The sequence below is a fragment of the Eriocheir sinensis genome, chromosome 12 (assembly GCF_024679095.1).
Source record: "Eriocheir sinensis breed Jianghai 21 chromosome 12, ASM2467909v1, whole genome shotgun sequence".
NCBI classification, from domain to species: Eukaryota; Metazoa; Arthropoda; class Malacostraca; order Decapoda; family Varunidae; genus Eriocheir; species Eriocheir sinensis.
The window spans coordinates 23,770,459-23,792,332 of NC_066520.1; the positions used below are offsets into that span (position 1 = coordinate 23,770,459).

The window sequence follows — 21,874 nt, forward strand, 5'->3', positions numbered from 1 at the left end:
TTCGGGTATGTCTTCAGGATATGGGCTGTCTCATAACACCCGGATGTCTCATGACGCCACACCCTGGGCTTACACGTCATTCAAAGTGCCCGTTAACACACACACACACACACACACACACACACACACACACACGAGCCTTAACAATAGCCCTGCCCCGCCCCCTCCAACAGGCAAACAAGCGAACTACTCGGAGCAACTATCTCCAACTATCACTCACGCACAAAGAGAAATTGGCGGGAAGAGCGCGCGTCCTTCCTTTCTTTAACCCAGTACCTCAGTGTAACACAAACCTCAACCTCGTCCGGCAACAGTCTCCGTCCAGCCGCTGTTCAGTGTGTTGGGCGCGGGAGCTCTTCACGAGTGCCTCAGTCTGACCCAAACTTCCACCTCGTCCGGCAACAGTCTCCGTCAAGCCGCTGTTCAGTATGTTGGCCGCGGGAGCTCTTCGCCAACACCCGCTGCCCCTGAATCTGCTGGTCTGGGTTCGATTCCCATGCACCGTAGGTCAAGTGTTTGTGTTACGGCCCCCGACTATGTATCTTCCGGGTCCCAGTTCGATACCCGCCCTCTGCTGCATGTTAGAAGTGTGTCATATCGGCGGGGAGTCTTAACAAGCGCCGCCCCCGCCCACGTAACTGTTGTCCCCGGTTCGAATCCCGCCCTCATCTACAAGCCCCGTAGCCGCCCACGTAACTGTTGTCCCCGGTTCGAATCCCGCCCTCATCTACAAGCCCCGTAGCCGCCCACGTAACTGTTGTCCCCGGTTCGAATCCCGCCCTCATCTACAAGCCCCGTAGCCGCCCACGTAACTGTTGTCCCCGGTTCGAATCCCGCCCTCATCTACAAGCCCCGTAGCCGCCCACGTAACTGTTGTCCCCGGTTCGAATCCGCCCTCATCTACAAGCCCGTAGCCGCCCACGTAACTGTTGTCCCCGGTTCGAATCCCGCCCTCATCAAGCCCCGTAGCCGCCCACGTAACTGTTGTCCCCGGTTCGAATCCCGCCATCCTCTTCAAGCCCCTTACCCGCCCACGTATCTGTTGTCACCTGTTCGAATCCCGCCCTCATCTACAAGCCCCGTAGCCGCCCACGTAACTGTTGTCCCCGGTTCGAATCCCGCCCTCATCTACAAGCCCCGTAGCCGCCCACGTAACTGTTGTCCCCGGTTCGAATCCCGCCCTCATCTACAAGCCCCGTAGCCGCCCACGTAACTGTTGTCCCCGGTTCGAATCCCGCCCTCACATACAAGCCCCGTAGCCGCCCACGTAACTGTTGTCCCCGGTTCGAATCCCGCCCTCACATACAAGCCCCGTAGCCGCCCACGTAACTGTTGTCCCCGGTTCGAATCCCGCCCTCATCTACAAGCCCCGTAGCCGCCCACGTAACTGCTGGCCCCGGTTCGAATCCCGCCCTCATCTACAAGCCCCGTAGCCGCCCACGTAACTGTTGTCCCCGGTTCGAATCCCGCCCTCATCTACAAGCCCCGTAGCCGCCCACGTAACTGTTGTCCCCGGTTCGAATCCGCCCTCATCTACAAGCCCCGTACCCGCCCACGTAACTGTTGTCCTCGGTTCGAATCCCGCCCTCATCTACAAGCCCGTAGCCGCCCACGTAACTGTTGTCCCCGGTTCGAATCCCGCCCTCATCTACAAGCCCCGTAGCCGCCCACGTAACTGTTGTCCCCGGTTCGAATCCCGCCCTCATCTACAAGCCCCGTAGCCGCCCACGTAACTGTTGTCCCCGGTTCGAATCCCGCCCTCATCTACAAGCCCCGTAGCCGCCCACGTAACTGTTGTCCCCGGTTCGAATCCCGCCCTCACCTACAAGCCCCGTAGCCGCCCACGTAACTGTTGTCCCCGGTTCGAATCCCGCCCTCATCTACAAGCCCCGTAGCCGCCCACGTAACTGCTGGACCCGGTTCGAATCCCGCCCTCATCTACAAGCCCCGTAGCCGCCCACGTAACTGTTGTCCCCGGTTCGAATCCCGCCCTCACCTACAAGCCCCGTACCCGCCCACGTAACTGCTGGACCCGGTTCGAATCCCGCCCTCACCTACAAGCCCCGTACCCGCCCACGTAAATGCTGGACCCGGTTCGAACCCCGCCCTCACCTACAAGCCCCGTAGCCGCCCGGCCCCGGTTCGAACCCTGGCCTCTGCTGCATGTTACAAGTGACCTCGCCTCCACCCCAGGGTAACCAGCGTGTCACATATACAAAGGAAGGATCGTGTGAGACTTCAATGACCTCCGGCAGTACTTCGAGGTCAACATCACCACGTCAGAGTACTTAAGTATACATTGAAATTATACGTGTTTTTCATGTGGTTGTGGTGACTGGATCGAGTGGTGGTTGTGGTGGTTGTGGTGACTGGATCGAGTGGGGGTTGTGGTGACTGGATCGAGTGGTGGTTGTGGTGACTGGATCGAGTGGTGGTTGTGGTGACTGGATCGAGTGGTGGTTGTGGTGGTTGTGGTGACTGGATCGAGTGGTGGTTGTGGTGACTGGATCGAGTGGTGGTTGTGGTGACTGGATCGAGTGGTGGTTGTGGTGACTGGATCGAGTGGTGGTTGTGGTGACTGGATCGAGTGGTGGTTGTGGTGACTGGATCGAGTGGTGGTTGTGGTGACTGGATCGAGTGGTGGTTGTGGTGACTGGATCGAGTGGTGGTTGTGGTGACTGGATCGAGTGGTGGTTGTGGTGACTGGATCGAGTGGTGGTTGTGGTGACTGGATCGAGTGGTGGTTGTGGTGACTGGATCGAGTGGTGGTTGTGGTGACTGGATCGAGTGGTGGTTGTGGTGACTGGATCGAGTGGTGGTTGTGGTGTCTGGATCAGGTGGTGGTTGTGGTGACTGGATCGAGTGGTGGTTGTGGTGACTGGATCGAGTGGTGGTTGTGGTGACTGGATCGAGTGGTGGTTGTGGTGACTGGATCGAGTGGTGGTTGTGGTGACTGGATCGAGTGGTGGTTGTGGTGACTGGATCGAGTGGTGGTTGTGGTGGTTGTGGTGACTGGATCGAGTGGGTGGTTGTGGTGACTGGATCGAGTGGTGGTTGTGGTGACTGGATCGAGTGGTGGTTGTGGTGGTTGTGGTGACTGGATCGAGTGGGTGGTTGTGGTGACTGGATCGAGTGGTGGTTGTGGTGACTGGATCGAGTGGTGGTTGTGGTGGTTGTGGTGACTGGATCGAGTGGTGGTTGTGGTGACTGGATCGAGTGGTGGTTGTGGTGGTTGTGGTGACTGGATCGAGTGGTGGTTGTGGTGACTGGATCGAGTGGTGGTTGTGGTGGTTGTGGTGACTGGACTGAGTGGGGGTTGTGGTGGTTGTGGTGACTGGATCGAGTGGGTGGTTGTGGTGGTTGTGGTGACTGGATCGAGTGGTGGTTGTGGTGACTGGATCGAGTGGTGGTTGTGGTGGTTGTGGTGACTGGATCGAGTGGTGGTTGTGGTGACTGGATCGAGTGGGGGTTGTGGTGACTGGATCGAGTGGTGGTTGTGGTGACTGGATCGAGTGGTGGTTGTGGTGGTTGTGGTGACTGGATCGAGTGGTGGTTGTGGTGGTTGTGGTGACTGGATCGAGTGGTGGTTGTGGTGGTTGTGGTGACTGGATCGAGTGGTGGTTGTGGTGACTGGATCGAGTGGTGGTTGTGGTGGTTGTGGTGACTGGATCGAGTGGTGGTTGTGGTGGTTGTGGTGACTGGATCGAGTGGTGGTTGTGGTGACTGGATCGAGTGGTGGTTGTGGTGACTGGATCGAGTGGTGGTTGTGGTGACTGGATCGAGTGGTGGTTGTGGTGACTGGATCGAGTGGTGGTTGTGGTGACTGGATCGAGTGGTGGTTGTGGTGACTGGATCGAGTGGTGGTTGTGGTGACTGGATCGAGTGGGGGTTGTGGTGACTGGATCGAGTGGGGGTTGTGGTGACTGGATCGAGTGGTGGTTGTGGTGACTGGATCGAGTGGGGGTTGTGGTGACTGGATCGAGTGGGGGTTGTGGTGACTGGATCGAGTGGGGTTGTGGTGACTGGATCGAGTGGTGGTTGTGATGACTGGATCGAGTGGGGGTTGTGATGACTGGATCGAGTGGGTGGTTGTGGTGACTGGATCGAGTGGGGGTTGTGGTGACTGGATCGAGTGGGGGTTGTGGTGACTGGATCGAGTGGGGGTTGTGGTGACTGGATCGAGTGGGGGTTGTGATGACTGGATCGAGTGGGGGTTGTGATGACTGGATCGAGTGGGTGGTTGTGGTGACTGGATCGAGTGGGGGTTGTGGTGACTGGATCGAGTGGGGGTTGTGATGACTGGATCGAGTGGGGGTTGTGGTGACTGGATCGAGTGGGGGTTGTGGTGACTGGATCGAGTGGGGGTTGTGATGACTGGATCGAGTGGGGGTTGTGATGACTGGATCGAGTGGGGGTTGTGATGACTGGATCGAGTGGGGGTTGTGGTGACTGGATCGAGTGGGGGTTGTGGTGACTAGGGATGTGTGGTGGTTGTGGTGACTAGGGATGTGTGGTGGTTGTGGTGACTAGGGATGTGTGGTTGTGGTGGTTGTGGTGACGAGGGCTGTGTGGTTGTGGTGGTTGTGGTGACTAGGGATGTGTGGTTGTGGTGGTTGTGGTGACGAGGGATGTGTGGTTGTGGTGGTTGTGGTGACGAGGGATGTGTGGTTGTGGTGGTTGTGGTGACGAGGGATGTGTGGTTGTGGTGGTTGTGGTGACGAGGGGTGTGTGGTTGTGGTGGTTGTGGTGACGAGGGGTGTGTGGTTGTGGTGGTTGTGGTGACGAGGGGTGTGTGGTTGTGGTGGTTGTGGTGACGAGGGATGTGTGGTTGTGGTGGTTGTGGTGACGAGGGGTGTGTGGTTGTGGTGACTAGGGGTGTATGGTTGTGGTGGTTGTGGTGACGAGGGGTGTATGGTTGTGGTGACTAGGGGTGTATGGTTGTGGTGGTTGTGGTGACGAGGGATGTGTGGTTGTGGTGACTAGGGATGTGTGGTTGTGGTGGTTGTGGTACCGAGGGGTGTATGGTTCCGACAGAAATACCGGTTTTCTTAAATAATAATACCACCCCGCCTCTTCCCGGTATAAGTCTTAATACCAGTAACAAAAAAAAAATACCGATAATATATGTAGTGGTGTTTACTTTTGAAATTTAAAACTTTTGGCTCATCTATTCTCGTACAATAACTTATGGAACACTACAATCACGCAAGGCAGTGTATTAAGGTGACTTCAAACATTAATTATTTTTTGCATGAGAGAGAGAGAGAGAGAGAGAGAGAGAGAGAGAGAGAGAGAGAGAGAGAGAGAGAGAGAGAGAGAGAGAGAGAGAGAGAGAGAGAGAGAGAGAGAGAGAGAGAGAGAGAGAGAGAGAGAGAGAGAGAGAGAGAGAGAGAGAGAGAGAGAGAGAGAGAGAGAGAGAGAGAGAGAGAGAGAGAGAGAGAGAGAGAGAGAGAGAGAGAGAGAGAGAGAGAGAGAGAGAGAGAGAGAGAGAGAGAGAGAGAGAGAGAGAGAGAGAGAGAGAGAGAGAGAGAGAGAGAGAGAGAGAGAGAGAGAGAGAGAGAGAGAGAGAGAGAGAGAGAGAGAGAGAGAGAGAGAGAGAGAGAGAGAGAGAGAGAGAGAGAGAGAGAGAGAGAGAGAGAGAGAGAGAGAGAGAGAGAGAGAGAGAGAGAGAGAGAGAGAGAGAGAGAGAGAGAGAGAGAGAGAGAGAGAGAGAGAGAGAGAGAGAGAGAGAGAGAGAGAGAGAGAGAGAGAGACCCCGAGTTCACTTCCTTTCGAATCATCCATCTGTCACATAACTTAGGTCTTTCTCTCTCTCCTTTTCATATAGGTAACAGATTCTCGTGTCATATGAAATGCCTTCTATATCTCCTGTGTCCCGTCCCCCACACCCAGGAGCTGCCGTGACCAAGGCCTATCTCAGCGCCTGTGTCCCGTCCCCCACACCCAGGAGCTGCCGTGACCAAGGCCTATCTCAGCGCCTGTGTCCTGTCCCCCACACCCAGGAGCTGCCGTGACCAAGGCCTATCTCAGCGCCTGTGTCCCGTCCCCCACACCCAGGGGCTGCCGTGACCAAGGCCTATCTCAGCGCCTGTGTCCCGTCCCCCACACCCAGGAGCTGCCGTGACCAAGGCCTATCTCAGCGCCTGTGTCCCGTCCCCCACACCCAGGAGCCGCGATGATACTGTTCAGAGTGCTAGGGAGGATAGGTCATCACTGGTTAGCTGGTGTTGGGAGAGCGGGGCACCACCACAATCTATTATATCAAGTTCTTTATATTACAGCAACACTTATAAAGTAACTCAATCCTTTTCCCTTGAAGCAATAGTTCCAACACCTTTGATTTAGTGATTGAATGTTTCTGTCCCACACTTTTCATTTCCCTGTTTCCTCTGACCCATTCTCTCTCCTCCTCCTCCTCCTCCTCTCTGTCTATCTTCATCCCTTCCTTCCTTTTAATTAATGTCTAAGTTATCCTTTGTGTGATGTTCCTTCTGGTGGTCAAATCTTGCATCCAATTTCCCTTCGTCTATTCTCTCTCCTCCTCCTCCTCCTCCTCTTCCTCCTCCTCCTCTCTGTCTATCTTCATTCCTTCCTTCCTTTTAATTAATGTCTAAGTTATCCTTTGCGTGATGTTCCTTCTGGTGGTCAAATCTTGCATCCAATTTCCCTTCGTCTATTCTCCTCTTCCTCCTCCTCCTCCTCCTCTTCCTCCTCCTCCTCCTCCTCTCTGTCTATCTTCATTCCTTCCTTCCTTTTAATTAATGTCTAAGTTATCCTTTGTGTGATGTTCCTTCTGGTGGTCAAATCTTGCATCCAATTTCCCTTCGTCTATTCTCTCTCCTCCTCCTCTTCCTCCTCCTCCTCTTCCTCCTCCTCCTCTTCCTCCTCCTCCTCTCTGTCTATCTTCATTCCTTCCTTCCTTTTAATTAATGTCTAAGTTATCCTTTGTGTGATGTTCCTTCTGGTGGTCAAATCTTGCATCTAATTTCCCTTCGTCTATTCTCTCTCCTCCTCCTCCTCCTCTTCCTCCTCCTCCTCCTCTCTGTCTATCTTCATCCCTTCCTTCCTTTTAATTAATGTCTAAGTTATCCTTTGAGTGATGTTCCTTCTGGTGGTCAAATCTTGCATCTAATTTCCCTTCGTCTATTCTCTCTCCTCCTCCTCCTCCTCCTCCTCTCTGTCTATCTTCATCCCTTCCTTTTAATTAATGTCTAAGTTATCTTTTGCTGTTTGTGGTGTCCGGCTCTGCTTGCTAGTTAGTTTTGTCACTGTATAATTGTCAATCCTAGCTAGTTTTGTCACTGTATAATTGTCAGTCCTAGTTTGCTTTGTCCCTGTATAATGGTCAGTCCTAGTTTGCTTTGTCCCTGTATAATGGTCGGTCCCAGTCAGGCGCCTCTTCCATGTAAAGATCTCGGCAGCTTCAAGCCTTGCCGATATCTCGATCCGTACGTGAATGTAAATTAACCGAAATCCTTGTTACTAAGCCCTGCACGGTGCTCTCTCTCATAATGCTTCTTTAAATTTTCAATCTCACTTAACTTCCGGGGTTAGTAATATATTTTCCCATGCGTTAACTACCCCGTGATGGCCAGTTTCATGCACTATATATAAGCGATTTGCCTTTTCCATGGCTATAATTCTGCATCCGTGTCTAAGGCCCAGTTTCACAGTTCCTCATGATGGGTTAGTAAGCTCCAAAACCAATACCAGAGCCTTCGAAATTTCCTTGTACGGTGTCTGGAGTTTATATTCAAGTTCACAGATTTGACGAGACTATACAGGAAAGGTCTTGTGTGTTTATGGTACGTAGGAAAGGGAGGGGAAGGGAGATGAGATTGAGAGACGAGTGAGCTGAGATGGTGTTTATATTCAAGTTCACAAGTTTGACGAGACTATACAGGAAAGGTTTTGTGTGTTTATGGTACGTAGGAAAGGGAGGGGAGGGGAGATGAGATTGAGAGACGAGTGAGCTGAGATGGTGTTTATATTCAAGTTCACAAGTTTGATGAGACTATACAGGAAAGGTCTTGTGTGTTTATGCTACTAAGGAAAGGGAGGAGAAGGGAGATGAGGTTGAGAGATGAGATCCTGTTTATATTCAAGTTCACAAGTTTGACGAGACTATACAGGAAAGGTCTTGTGTGTTTATGCTACTAAGGAAAGGGAGGAGAAGGGAAATGAGGTAGAGAGATGAGATCCTGTTTATATTCAAGATCACAAATTTGACAACACTATACAGGAAAAGCTCTGTGTATTTAGTGTGTCATCGAAGACGGTGCCATTTAGAACAGTATGGGATTCTATAGCTTGGTTCGGGAGTGTTACAAAGACCATGATGGACTGTGGAAGCGGCCCTTAATGTTCCCTTTTCTAATATGCCTCTCTGTTTTTGCAGGATGCCGCGGACGGACCATGCAGAGGACTCATCGCGACGACACCAACGGTTTGGTTAAGTGGGTTCTCTTGTGTGTGCGTCTGTGTGTGAATGGCAGGCCTGTCGTATGATTGTGTGTGTGCGCGCGCTGGGCGTTATGCCTTCGCGCTATTATTTTGTTAGGATGTATTTTTGTGTGTGAACTTTTTGCACGTAATCTTTTTTTACACCCATAGCTAGCGTTTGTTTGTGTGTTGCTGTGTTCCGGGAGATGGGCGCCGGGGGACATGGGCTTGGGGGGGCGCACGTGACCACCTCTGTCCGTGATCTCTTCAGCTGGGGAGACCGGTAAGCATTTTGATATAGTTGTGTGGATAATGGATATTGTTTTTTACAGCTAAAGAAACCGCTCTAGGGCAACAAGAAAATAGGTTTAGAAAAATGCTGTTAACCCCTTCCCAGCGGCAGGGTAGATGTATGTTCTACCCCCCAAAGAATAGGTTTAGAAAAAGCCCATAAACCCCTTCCTGGCGGCAGGGGAGACGTATGTTCTACCCCCCAAAAAATAGGTTTAGAAAAAGCCCATTAACCCCTTCCTGGCGGCAGGGGAGACGTATGTTCTACCCCCCAAAAAATAGTCTCTGTATAGACGCTGTTGATGTTCATCTGTAGTGCGGCCTGATGAACGAGCCTCCCATAACCCACTTAGCCAGGGGGGCACCTCTTTGGCCGACTCGGTAAGGAGTGGCTCTCCCGTCACGCTGGTCGTGGGTTCAATCCCAGGCAGCCGGGGCATACCCTCTCCCCGTTGTGATTAATTTCCCGTGTGTTTCGATACACGCAGAGGACGTGTGGGACCGAGAGAGTAATAGAAAAAAGAGAATAGAAAATCTCGTCATTAAACATCCATATGTGTATATAGATTCCCCGCAAGTGGGCATTCCAGAGTGACGTTTCTATATCGACTCTGCCGCAAAACTGAACCAACATTTACATCTATATATAGATGTTATTTAACCATTTCGTTGCTAGGCGCTCGCAACGAGACTATCCCCTCAGGCGCGCTCGGACACCCCAGCAGGGGAAGGGAATCTCTCTTAACCGCTGTATCTCGCAAACTATTCATCACAGCTACAAAACAAAACCATCATTGGAAAGAGGAGGCCAAGATCTATAAGATTCAGTAATGTAAGCCTCTCCTGCGAACATACAGGCACGGTCAGGGGGTGTTGCCTGTGAAGACGTACATTTCTACGCGCGCGACGGTCAGCCGTAAGGCAACTACTGTAGATCTCTTGATGATGGGGTGCTGGCAGTTGGGCAGTCGGGCCTGATGGTCGGCCCAGCCCGTTCTGGCGCAGGCGAGTGTTTATAGTGGCGCCATGCTGCTATCTAATGTGGGCAAGTGAGAGCAAACGTCTATACACTGACGCGCCGACAAAAAGTCCCAATTTCCAAACGTCACTCTATAGATCCTCCGCCGGGAAGGGCTTAACCCGTGGGCGTCGGCAACGGGAAAGCCGAGAAGTGGCCGAGAAACGTCAACATTACACAGCATTTTGAGACACAGAAAAGAGCATGGAACGTACATCAGAGTACCTTTATTTATTTATTTATTTATTTATTTATTTTATTTATTTATTTATTTATTTATTTATTTTTTACATCGTTGCCTGTTGCGCCAGTAGGCATCTTCCTGGTGGGGCCTGATGGTCGGCCCACCCCGTTCTGGCGCAGGCGAGTGTTTATAGTGGCGCCATCTTGCTCCTCTCATAACCACAAAGCCATTAAGAATATTTCCTTCTGCTCAAACTCCATTCTTGTGGCATCTAGCCGAGAGTCACTTGTTGTCTAATGCAGAGAATGTGACAAGTGGTTACTGTGTGGATAGCTAATTCAGTCTGCCATGACCTTACAGCACCACCCATGTCAAAAAGCCCACCTCAAGATCACTCACCCACCACAATGACCCGGGGCATGCATGGTGGGTTGCGCTGTGCCACCATTGCCTAGAATTACGGGTTTTATGGTGAGCCCTTTTTAGGCTCCACCGTACCACAGCCATGACTCGTGAAAGCCCAGAAAAGGGTCTGCCGATGTTCTTGGGTTAAAAGCTGCTCCTTCAGAGGCAAAAGTTATGAGCGGCTGAAAGGGAGGTCAGTTTCGGGAGGAGAAGCGTCTCGATACGTCATTCCTCGTGAGAGAGTTCAGGTCAAAGGCAGGAGGAGATATAGACACAGGAAGGGTGCCCCAGAGTTTACCAGTGTAAGGGATGAAAGAGTGAAGATGCTGGTTAACTCTTGCATAATGGGTTTGGACAGTATAGGGATGAAAGAGTGAAGATGCTGGTTGACTCTTGCATAATGGGTTTGGACAGTACAGGGATGAAAGAGTGGAGATGCTGGTTGACTCTTGCATAATGGGTTTGGACAGTACAGGGATGAAAGAGTGGAGATGATGGTTGACTCTTGCATAATGGGTTTGGACAGTATAGGGATTAAAGAGTGGAGATGCTGGTTGACTCTTGCATAATGGGTTTGGACAGCACAGGGATGAAAGAGTGGAGATGCTGGTTAACTCTTGCATAAGGGGTTTGGACAGTATAGGGATGAAAGAGTGGAGATGCTGGTTAACTCTTGCATAAGGGGTTTGGACAGTATAGGGATGAAAGAGTGGAGATGCTGGTTAACTCTTGCATAAGGGGTTTGGACAGTATAGGGATGAAAGAGTAGAGATGCTGGTTGACTCTTGCATAAGGGGTTTGGACAGTACAGGGATGAAAGAGTGGAGATGCTGGTTGACTCTTGCATAAGGGGTTTGGACAGTATAGGGATGAAAGAGTGGAGATGCTGGTTGACTCTTGCATAAGGGGTTTGGACAGTACAGGGATGAAAGAGTGGAGATACTGGTTGACTCTTGCATAAGGGGTTTGGACAGTACAGGGATGAAAGAGTGGAGATGCTGGTTGACTCTTGCATAATGGGTTTGGACAGTATAGGGATGAAAGAGTGGAGATGCTGGTTAACTCTTGCATAAGGGGTTTGGACAGTATAGGGATGAAAGAGTGGAGATGCTGGTTGACTCTTGCATAAGGGGTTTGGACAGTACAGGGATGAAAGAGTGGAGATGCTGGTTGACTCTTGCATAAGGGGTTTGGACAGTATAGGGATGAAAGAATGAAGATGCTGGTTGACTCTTGCATAATGGGTTTGGACAGAATAGGGATGAAAGAGTGGAGATGCTGGTTGACTCTTGCATAAGGGGTTTGGACAGTACAGGGATGAAAGAGTGGAGATGCTGGTTAACTCTTGCATAATGGGTTTGGACAGTATAGGGATGAAAGAGTGGAGATGCTGGTTGACTCTTGCATAATGGGTTTGGACAGTATAGGGATGAAAGAGTGGAGATGCTGGTTGACTCTTGCATAAGGGGTTTGGACAGTATAGGGATGAAAGAGTGGAGATGCTGGTTGACTCTTGCATAATGGGTTTGGACAGCACAGGGATGAAAGAGTGGAGATGCTGGTTAACTCTTGCATAATGGGTTTGGACAGTATAGGGATGAAAGAGTGGAGATGCTGGTTGACTCTTGCATAAGGGGTTTGGACAGTATAGGGACGAAAGAGTGGAGATGCTGGTTGACTCTTGCATAATGGGTTTGGACAGTACAGGGATGAAAGAATGAAGATGTTGGTTAACTCTTGCATAATGGGTTTGGACAGTATAGGGATGAAAGAGTGGAGATGCTGGTTGACTCTTGCATAATGGGTTTGGACAGCACAGGGATGAAAGAATGAAGATGCTGGTTAACTCTTGCATAAGGGGTTTGGACAGTACAGGGATGAAAGAGTGGAGATGCTGGTTAACTCTTGCATAAGGGGTTTGGACAGTACAGGGATGAAAGAGTGGAGATGCTGGTTGACTCTTGCATAAAGGGTTTGGACAGTATAGGGATGAAAGAGTGAAGATGCTGGTTAACTCTTGCATAATGGGTTTGGACAGCACAGGGATGAAAGAATGAAGATGCTGGTTAACTCTTGCATAAGGGGTTTGGACAGTACAGGGTATATGTAACAATATTATTTGTATTCGTGTGAAAATTTATTTAAATGAGTATATAATGTTAGTAATTGCAAAAATGATTATATATGCATAATAGAGGAGATAAGTGATGATTTGACCATTTTTAGTTAAGAAAAATTCAGTTAAGTACGTGAGAGATAGCGATGGAATTTATACATTCTTAAAAATACTTAAAACTACTTATCCTCCCTAATTTCTATCTTTCCCGTACTTAATTAAATTTTGGCATTACAATTTAGTTGACCTTAACCCGGTGGTGGTAGCAGCAGGGGTCATGTTTCTTAATGGTCCCTCCAAGCGAGAAAAATCACCCCGCACACAAACCATTTCATAATGTATATCAAAGCATTTGTGATCAGTTTAGGTATCATCTATTTTGGGGAGTTTAAATCATGGCACAAATTTGGCCCGTCGCTGCTACACGGTAAAGCCACAAATTTGGCCCGTCGCTGCTACACGGTAAAGCCACAAATTTGGCCCGTCGCTGCTACACGGTAAAGCCACAAATTTGGCCCGTCGCTGCTACACAGTAAAGCCACAAATTATAGCCGGGAGCATTCTGGACCATCTAGAAAAGCATAATTTAATTCATGATTCACAGCATAGGTATACAAAGGATAGATCTTGCGGCTTCTTGCCTTACTAACCTGTTGTCCTTCTACACTAAAGTAATCGAGGATGAGCTTGACAGACTATATGATTGGGTGGGGAAGTGGCAGATGGAATTCAATGTCGGGAAGTAAAGCATTCTGAGTGTAGGCAGGAATAACCCCTCACACAATTACTCCTTAAATGGCACTCCTCTAAGCAGGTCTGGGCGTGAGAGAGACTTAGGAGTCCTAGTGAGCGCTGGCCTCCGTCCTAGGGCTCAATGCATTCAGGCCAAAAATCGTGCCAACAGAGTACTTGGTTTCATCTCAAGGAGCGTGAGCAATAGGAGCGCTGAAGTCATCCTCAAACTTTACTTAGCACTAGTTAGACCTCATCTCAGTTATGCAGTGCAGTTCTGGTCCCCTATTATAGAATGGATATCAAGGTGTTAGAATCTGTACAGAGGAGGATGACAAAGATGATTCAGGGGGTGAGAAACTTGCCTTATGAAGACAGGCTGAAGCAGTTAAATCTACACTCTCTAGAAAGGCGAAGGTTGCAAGGAGACTTGATCGAAGTCTATAAATGGATGAAGGGATTTAATAAAGGGGATGTCAATAAGATTTTGATAGTAAAAGAGCCAGGTAGGACGCGTGGCAATGGTTTTAAGTTAGACAAATTCAGATTCAACAAAGACATAGGCAAGAATTGGTTTATTAACAGAGTGGTGGATGAGTGGAACAGGCTTGGGGGCCATGTTGTGGGTGCCAATACCATAGATACATTCAAGAAGAGGTTAGATAAAGCCATGGCCTTATATAGCCTAACCAGCCTATTTTTGGGGGTTTAAATATCATGGCACAAACTTGACCCATCGCTGCTACACGGTAAAGCCACAAACTTGGCCCGTCGCTGCTGCCGGGTTAATGGAGCAGCCACCTGTGTCTGAGCCGAGATGTCTGGATGTCTCCGCCGCTGCCTCTCCACATGTCTGAGTCTCCCTGTACTTCCAGCGTGTTGCCCCGCCTGGAGAGACACGTCGATGGAGGTGGTAGCGTGTGTCGTCCCTTGCCTGTATCCTCTGGCGTCCAGGTAAACAATGATAATGATTTTGATAATACCAATAATAGTAATGAATATAATAATACCAATAACAGTAATGAAATTATAGTCGGTCAAATAACGAGATCATTAAACACTGTTGCTCTTGTATAATTTTCATAGTGTGTCTAATTCTCCGTCACTGTCTCCTGGGTTGTGTCTAAGTCGGTCTTGTTCTTTCAGAGGCGCGTAAGTGGAGAGCATCGGCGCAGCGCGGGAGCAGCACGTCAGGGTGTAGGGTGTTTGTTTAGCTGGTGTAGGGTGTTAGGGTGTTAGGTGTAACAACGGTTGGCTCTTTCACAGAACGGGTGTGATTCCGTTCTGCGTTTGAGTCTTCCACCTTCAGACGGTCTCCCTCCGAGATGTCTGAAGTTTTTTTTGTCGGTTTTCTCCGTAGGAGGAAGCCGACTCTAGCTACTCTGGCCTCTCTTCCGGGGGCCAGAGCGGTCGGGCTCTGCTTGGCCAGGCGTGTTCTTTCGCGTTGTCTCCGCCGAAGTTTTGCCAGACTCTTCCGTAAGGTTGAGCCTGGCTTTTTTATTAGGTGGATCAGGCTGCCTTCTTCCAAGGAGTCTGATGGGGAGTGGAGTCTTTTTTTTGGTGTATGTCTGTGGGTGCTCAGTGGGTAAGGGAGGGTGGGGTAGAATGGTTGGTGGGCTGGAAGTGGGTTGGGGGATGAACCTTCTGGGATTTGGGTTGTGTCGAGCCTTACCGCCTGGTGTGTTGGGTACACCTTCACGCCAGGGGGGGGGTGCCAAGACCATATCCATTTCCTGGGGCAGGGTGATTCCCCTTTCCCATGCTAACTGGCCCTCCTCCGTCTGCCTCCCCAAACCCCCGCTGAGTGCTTGTGTGTGTTATTTTTATTTAGGATGTCTTTTTTTTGTATGCCTTTTTCCCGTGTGTTTATACCCAATAGCTAGCGTGTGTGTGTGTGGCAGTCCGGAGGCGCGAGGCAGCGAGGACATCACTTCACGTCACTACGGTATATCCACGGTATTTGGTTTAGTGTGTGCTGTGTGTGTTTGTGTGTGTGATGGCAGGCCTGCCGTGTGTTTGACCTTTTGCTGTGTGTTGCTGTGTGACTGCTAGGATTTCATTTCTATGTATGTTTTTTTCCCCATAACCCCCTTCCTCCCTAGCTCTTTAGCTGTTGTCCCAGGAGAGGCGCTGGGTGGATGCTGCCGGGCGATCAACGGCGGTGGCGGTGTGCAACGCGGGAGCAGCTGAGGTTGGGTAGCACTACGGTGCAGGTTATGTAGGGTGTGTGAGTTTTTTTTTTGTGTGTGAGTGTCTTTTTTTTGTGTGGGGTGTTGGCGGGGGACTTAGCTAATCACTGTGTCAGGAAGGCATGGGCGTGGCCGTCTGTCCATCAGGCCGACGGGCGGGTGTGCCACCTGGCAGTCAGGCTAGCAGGTGACAGGCAAGCTATCTGGTGGTCAGGCTGTCAGTCGGGCCATCAGATAGGTAGGCAGGCCACCTTGCGGTCGGGTTGTCGGGCGGGCACGCCACCCTCGGTCAGGTAGGCAGGCAGCAGCGTCTACGCTGAGCCGTACGGCCACACGTACGAACGCACGGAACCCGTACGCTACGTTCCGCCGCACTGACGCTCGTCGTACCTCTGCTCGCACGCTTGCGGGCGGGTGGGGGGCGGGGGGCGGATGGGCGGACGGGCGGGCGTACGTGGGAACGGGCGGGCGGACGGGTGGTCGGGCGGTTAGGGAGTCGGAGCAACGCTTGAAAGACGCGCAGATAGATGTCAGATTCTCCCGTAGGGAGGTCTGGCAAGGTGATAGTTTAGGCGGCGGAGTTTTACGCGGGCCAGTCTGTGTTAGAGCTTTGTCGCCAGGGTAGCTCCTTCCGAGCTGCCCAAACTGAGGACCAGTTTTCCTCACAGGAGGAGGCTGGTGGGGCCTAGGGTGTTAGGGGTACGACGGTTGGCTCTTTCACAGAACGGGCGTTTTCCGTTCTGCGTTTGGGTCTGCCGCCTTTGGGCGTCTCCCTCTGAGACGTCGGTTAGGATTTCTTTTTTTTATATGTCCGTGTGTGTAACTGTTGCCTTTTAGCCTGTTGTGTTCCTGAGCAGCAGAAGAGGAGGCTGTGGTGACCCGCCCGATGCGGAAGGCTTCTGGGCCCTGTCGGCGGGGGCGCACCTCTCTGGCTGACTGGTTGAGGGAGGGCTTCTCGTCTGGCCGGCTGCAAGTTCAGTCCCAGGATTGAACCCATGGCTTGCCAGATGGAGGGCTGCTCCTTTGACCAGGTGGCCGGGGAGGCGCCCCCTCGCTGGGCGGGGTCTGGGGGCCCTCCGTCTTGGGGAGGTCGCTGCAGCAGGAGGAGGTAACTACTGCTGGTTTTGTAAGGCATTGTGGTTGAGAGCACCTTGCAGCTGTAACGCGAATTTCGTTCCGTAATAAACAATGTACCGCCATGCTGCCTGTCCTTCCTCCCTCCCAGCACTGTGTATGTCTGTGTGTGTGTGTGTTTGTTGCTTAATTCTCCCTCACTGCACTGTGCGTACGTCTGTGTGTGTGTGTTGCTCTGTCTCTCTCTCTCTCTCAATTTCTCTCTCTGTCTCTCTCGGTCTGTCTCTCAATCTCCCTCTGTGTCTTTCTCTATCTCTCTAGTTAGTAAAGAACAGGTAACGTTTGCCATGGAAGACTCGAGAGTATACATAAGACTCTACAGTATACGTAAGACCCTACAGTGTACATCCCAACCCTCTACGGCCGTTGCTGCTCCACCCGGGCATTACCACATCCACCCGGGTCTACAAGAAACCTCCACGGCCGAGCTTCAACCACAGAACACCTCGTCACCGTTGATGAGGTTCCACGCCCCGGACCACAGCCATGTTAGCCTCGATAATAATCCTCGGCGCACTTATTCTGAGACGTCCTCGTGAGTGAGTGTCCTAATTGCCTTTACGGATAATGTCGCAGATATCCAATGGTTCAGGTGTGACGTCGGATATTTTTGTTATAGTGTCGTAAATATTCCGTGATTATTTCAGAGTCGCTGAATGTTCATCGCACACAGTTTGTCTTTGAGTAGAAACACTGATTAATATCCATGATCAGTTAGGTTACGAACTCTGGATTTCAGACTGGAAAGCTACACAACACCGGTCATCCACTGAGTGGTTGATTGCCTGGTCTACCGGCCCCTGGATGAGTGGTAGATTGCCTGGTCTACCGTGGATATGAGTGGTTGATTGCCTGGTCTACCCCTGGATGACACAGCTGTTCCTATGCAGGGGAGGACTCTCACAAGCGATAAGGTAAGGTTTTAATGGCTGGGTTTACAAGAGGTTTTAATGGCTGGGTTTACAAGAGGTTTTAATGGCTGGGTTTACAAGAGGTTTTAATAGCTGGGTTTACAAGAGGTTTTAATAGCTGGGTTTACAAGAGGTTTTAATGGCTGGGTTTACAAGAGGTTTTAATGGCTGGGTTTACAAGAGGTTTTAATGGCTGGGTTTACAAGAGGTTTTAATGGCTGGGTTTACAAGAGGTTTTAATGGCTGGGTTTACAAGAGGTTTTAATGGCTGGGTTTACAAGAGGTTTTAATGGCTGGGTTTACAAGAGGTTTTAATGGCTGGGTTTACAAGAGGTTTTAATGGCTGGGTTTACAAGAGGTTTTAATGGCTGGGTTTACAAGAGGTTTTAATGGCTGGGTTTACAAGAGGTTTTAATGGCTGGGTTTACAAGAGGTTTTAATGGCTGGGTTTACAAGAGGTTTTAATGGCTGGGTTTACAAGAGGTTTTAATGGCTGGGTTTACAAGAGGTTTTAATGGCTGGGTTTACAAGAGGTTTTAATGGCTGGGTTTACAAGAGGTTTTAATGGCTGGGTTTACAAGAGGTTTTAATGGCTGGGTTTACAAGAGGTTTTAATGGCTGGGTTTACAAGAGGTTTTAATGGGTGGGTTTACAAGAGGTTTTAATGGGTGGGTTTACAAGAGGTTTTAATGGGTGGGTTTACAAGAGGTTTTAATGGGTGGGTTTACAAGAGGTTTTAATGGGTGGGTTTACAAGAGGTTTTAATGGCTGGGTTTACAAGAGGTTTTAATGGCTGGGTTTACAAGAGGTTTTAATGGCTGGGTTTACAAGAGGTTTTAATGGGTGGGTTTACAAGAGGTTTTAATGGGTGGGTTTACAAGAGGTTTTAATGGGTGGGTTTACAAGAGGTTTTAATGGGTGGGTTTACAAGAGGTTTTAATGGGTGGGTTTACAAGAGGTTTTAATGGGTGGGTTTACAAGAGGTTTTAATGGGTGGGTTTACAAGAGGTTTTAACGGCAAATATCTACCGAATGTTGCTGTGTTATGTATCTTGACATGCTCTCAGGGTAAGGAGTGTTCTGATATGGTGCCTTTCCGCCCCCCCCAGCACCTGTTGGACCTGGAGACTCCCCCCTGAGCCTGACGGTGGAGCTGTGGGCCCTGCACCAGACCCCCACCCCCCCCCACACCACCCACAGCAGGGGCAGGGTGTTGAGACTCCCCCCACAGGCTAAGACAGGGAGGAACTTGAAGATCCAGGTTTTTGTCATCTGCACAGGAATTGACACATGGTATTTGGGAGCAGTGAGTAGCGGGCTTTTTTATAATATAGTTTCCTTTTTTGTGTGCGCCCTTGAGCTGTCTCCTTTGTTGTAGAAAAAAAATACTTGACAAGGCTTTCATAGGTGTTTGGGGCATTTCCAGGGGTAGTTTAATGACCCTGGTGGTAGTCTGACCCTTCCTCTGCGCAATGAACTTGAAAAAAACGCTCATAAAAACGCAGATATTAACCCTGTAGCAGCGGGGATCATGTATCTTAATGGTCCCTCCAAGCGAGAAAAATGAGAAAAAATCATCCCTCACACAAACCGTTTCATATATGTCAAAGCATTTGCGATCAGATTATGTATCATCTATTTTTGGAGGTTTATATCATGGCACAAATTTGGCCTGTTGCTGCAACACGGTAAAGCCACAAATTTGGCCCGTCACTGCTGAAGGGTGCCAATGCCTACACATGCGTCGACCACAGGTGTGCGCTGGACATTGCCTACAATTCATGGTGCAAATGGTATGTTGGAGGAATTCTTTGATGTATTTGAGGGACTGGGATGCCTGCTGGATGGTACAGGTAAATTACTTGGCTCACAACTGAGAGAGCCCAGGTTCGATTCCCGGGCAGAGTGGAAAAATTTGGGCGGCTTTTCCGATACCCTACGCCCCTTTCCACCCAGCAGTGAATGGGTACCAGGTATTAATCGGGGGTTGTGTCCCGTCTCCTGGGGTCTGTTCCCTTCTATAATTCTTTCCCCTTCTGTCTCTCTCCGACATATGACCACAGATGTTGCGCCCACTAAACAAAACTTTCTTCCTTCCCCTTCTGTCTGTCTCTGGCATATGACCACAGATGTTGCGCCCACTAAACAAAACTTTCCTTCCTTCCCCTTCTGTCTCTCTCCAACATATGACCACAGATGTTGCACCCACTAAACAAAACTTTCCAACAATTGAATTACAGTTTGGTCCAAGTGTTGTCCCTGTGGCTCACCCTCCTAGAGAAATACCTGTTGCTCTGAGGGATAAACTTAAGAAGGAATTAGACCATATGGAAAGACTAGGTGTCATTGTTGAAGAAAATAAACCCACAGATTGGCTCAATAGTATGGTTATTACATGTGACTTGAGTTTTTTTCCCTTTCCCTAGTTTTCTATTTGAGCCAAGCTACTAACAAGGCTTCAGTTCTTCCTGAGTGAGTAACTTGTTCTCTGCCATCCACTTGTTACAGGAGTCCAGTTCTTTTCCCTGCTTGCCTGAAACTTCCTTGGCATCCTTGTGTGTTACAGCTAATATATATACTGTGTCATCTGCATATAAAAGTAGTGGATAGGAAACACTAATTGACATACCATTTACATAACATAAGAATAAAACAGGTCCCAGGATTTATATATATTTAATTTTCTTTTAATCAAGGTTTTAGTAAGAAGAGGAACCCTGTACCCTGCCTTCCACTACACACACACACACACACACACACACACACACACACACACAAATATATATATTAAAAAATGGCCCCGTGATTTTTCCATTTCTATACTTGCCTCCTAAAACATAACCCACCCTCATTTGACCCCACCATGACCTCCTGCAACTAACCTAACCTGACCTGACCTTTCCCAGGGAGCATCGGCGGAGATCGAGCTGGCTGAAGGTTGGCAGCCAGGTCAAGCTCGCCTCGGACAAGGAGTTCTGTGAGATGTGCTCGGCCGATGTTGTTGACCTCGGCCACATCAATGTTACTAAGGTGGTGGAGGTGTGGAAACTACATCTACATGGACGACGGACTCAAGGAGATCGCTGAGACTATTACTACTACTATTACTATTACTATCCTCTATACTGCTATGTGTACTATTAAATCCTCTATACTGCTACTATGTGTACTATTGAATCCCTTATATAGTACTTCCATGACAGCTGATCGGTGATAATACTATTACTATGACCACTCAGTCCCTGGTAAGTACAATGTCATTATCATCATTATTTAGGTTAAGGTCCATTTAATTCAATCTTCCTGAGCGGTTGGACGCTTTATGGCTCTCCTCCATTCTACTCTGTCTTCCGCCCAATGCTTATACAGTCCTATCAATCCCAAGTCTTCCTGTACACACCTTCTCCATGTTTTCCTTGGGCTACCAATTGGTCTCCTTCCTTCTACCTCCATTCTACTCTGTCTTCTGCCCAATGCTCATCCAAGCCCATCACTGCAAAGTCTTCCTGTATACACCTTCTCCACGTTTTTCTAGGTCTACCAACTGGTCTCCTTCCTTCTACCTCCATTCTACTCTGTCTTCTGCCCAATGCTCATCCAAGCCCATCACTGCAAAGTCTTCCTGTATACACCTTCTCCATGTTTTCCTAGGTCTACCAACTGGTCTCCTTCCTTCTACCTCCATTCTACTGTCTTCTGCCCAATGCTCATCCAATCCCATCACTTCCAAGTCATCCTGTACACACCTTCTCCACGTTTTCCTAGGTCTACCAACTGGTCTCCTTCCTTCTACCTCCAATCTCTCCAACACTCCCAGCACTGTATCCTTCCCTGCTCTCTTTACATGTCCAAACCATTGGAGTCTTTCCCTTCTGAGCACTGTTTCCAGGTCCTCTACTAAAACTTCCAGCACCCGTACTGCGTCACCATCACCACCCGTACTGCGTCACCATCACCACCCGTACTGCGTCACCATCACCACCCGTACTGCGTCACCATCACCACCCGTACTGCGTCACTATCACCACCCGTACTGCGTCACCATCACCACCCGTACTGCGTCACCATCACCACCCGTTCTGCGTCACCATCACCACCCGTTCTGCGTCACCATCACCACCCGTACTGCGTCACCATCACCACCCGTACTGCGTCACCATCACCACCCGTACTGCGTCACTATCACCACCCGTACTGCGTCGCTATCACAACCCGTACTGCTGCGTCACTATCACAACCCGGTCTGCGTCGCTATCACAACCCGTAGTGCTGCACAAAATGCATCATGTGCAATAGTGAACTAGAAAATTTAACCCATTTTTTAATCCAGTGCCCAGCTTATAACTGACCAGTGAAGATCATCACACAAACAACTGAAGAGCTGAAAACTGACCAGTGAAGATCATCAGGGAAGCTACTTAAGCTTAAGCCAAGCTTCCCGAACTACACCTG

The 21,874-nt window shown here is 49.7% G+C and overlaps 1 long non-coding RNA gene across 7 annotated transcripts; it reads left to right on the forward strand.

Moving 5' to 3' along the window:
- Window positions 1-1,931: 1,931 nt before the first annotated feature.
- Window positions 1,932-21,669, forward strand: LOC126997683 (uncharacterized). 7 transcript variants are annotated; one of them, XR_007752260.1, is made up of 6 exons: window positions 1,932-2,292; window positions 5,893-8,725; window positions 14,064-14,142; window positions 14,335-17,425; window positions 18,532-18,728; window positions 20,329-21,669. It is a non-coding gene; the product is annotated as an uncharacterized LOC126997683 (long non-coding RNA). The 7 variants fall into 7 exon arrangements; XR_007752262.1 differs by lacking the exon at window positions 1,932-2,292 and having other exon boundaries at window positions 5,714-8,075; window positions 8,186-8,725; window positions 20,329-21,667; XR_007752264.1 differs by lacking the exon at window positions 1,932-2,292 and having other exon boundaries at window positions 5,714-7,908; window positions 8,028-8,725; window positions 20,329-21,667.
- Window positions 21,670-21,874: the final 205 nt, after the last annotated feature.